Below are 1,015 nucleotides of genomic sequence, written 5' to 3'. Positions count from 1 at the left end.
ATTGGGGGTGCTATTGTATTGACCAATACTGTATATACAAAAGCACGAAAAGATCATAAATTAAAAGTTTGTCTAAAGCAATAGACTTGCTAAGCAAACATAAGTAAACAAGTATTTGCTTTATTCCGAAACATTTGCAGTTCTAATAAGTTATTTTAAACTTAAGAATCATCAAAACAAATTTCATTATTTTCATACATTGCACATATGACTTTGATCAGTCAGTTGCAAGTTTTTTTGCGCACGCGAACGCCAAAAAGCTGATAATTTGTGATAATTTACAATAATTATCAGCTTTTCGAACAGACTAATTGTTATATTAAGTTCAAATAGGTCCCATTCAACTTGTTAAATGAAAAAGAGCTTGGAATTAATTTTGACAGTTGTTTGATTACAAATAGAAATTAAAAAAAAAAACAAAAATATTCAAATTCAAATTTTTGTGTTTAGATTTGTTTTCCACGAATGTCTGCTTCATGACCGTATTAGATAATTTTTAGTTTTAAATATTTTTGAGAATATACACTGCCGGAACGAAGTTTGGCGCAGCAAATTTTTCACAATATATGCAACAATTTTTATTCTAATATTTTTCCGCCAATTTTGTATGAAAATATGGTTCATTCAAGAACAAAAAACATAAAAATATAATTCCTAAACCTTGTGCAAAACTCGCGAAAATTCAGACAATTTTTATCAAAATTTTCTACTTTTTAATCAGATATTTTAGAATACTTTCGAGTATTCAGTTTTGCAGCCCATTAAATTCAAGTAAAAAAATGCAAGTTCGGAGTTAGTCCAAAATCGCGTTGATTTTTGAGAATTTTTTTCTGTTGAAGGTGTTTTGCATTTTTTCCATATAAAATATTTTCGAAAAAAATTGTTTGTATGGAAGAGACTGCGTGAAAAAAAAAAATTGCCAAAAATCAACGGTAATTCCTAGCTACTTAAAACTTGCACTTTATTGTTATAAAATTGATTGGGCTACAAATTTGCATACTCGAAATTTAAAAAA

The 1,015-nt window shown here is 27.7% G+C and overlaps 1 protein-coding gene across 3 annotated transcripts in view; it reads left to right on the top strand.

Moving 5' to 3' along the window:
• LOC108368939 (uncharacterized) overlaps positions 1-1,015 on the top strand; it is a 57,012-nt gene that overhangs the window by 32,253 nt on the left and 23,744 nt on the right. The window lies entirely within an intron of this gene.

Source organism: Rhagoletis zephyria, unplaced genomic scaffold (genome assembly GCF_001687245.7).
Source record: "Rhagoletis zephyria isolate East Lansing unplaced genomic scaffold, Rhagoletis_zephyria_1.1 Rzeph_scaffold_03407, whole genome shotgun sequence".
In the NCBI taxonomy this organism is placed as follows: domain Eukaryota; kingdom Metazoa; phylum Arthropoda; class Insecta; order Diptera; family Tephritidae; genus Rhagoletis; species Rhagoletis zephyria.
Note: the sequence above shows the minus strand (reverse complement) of the source record. Positions and strands in the feature narration are given on the sequence as shown.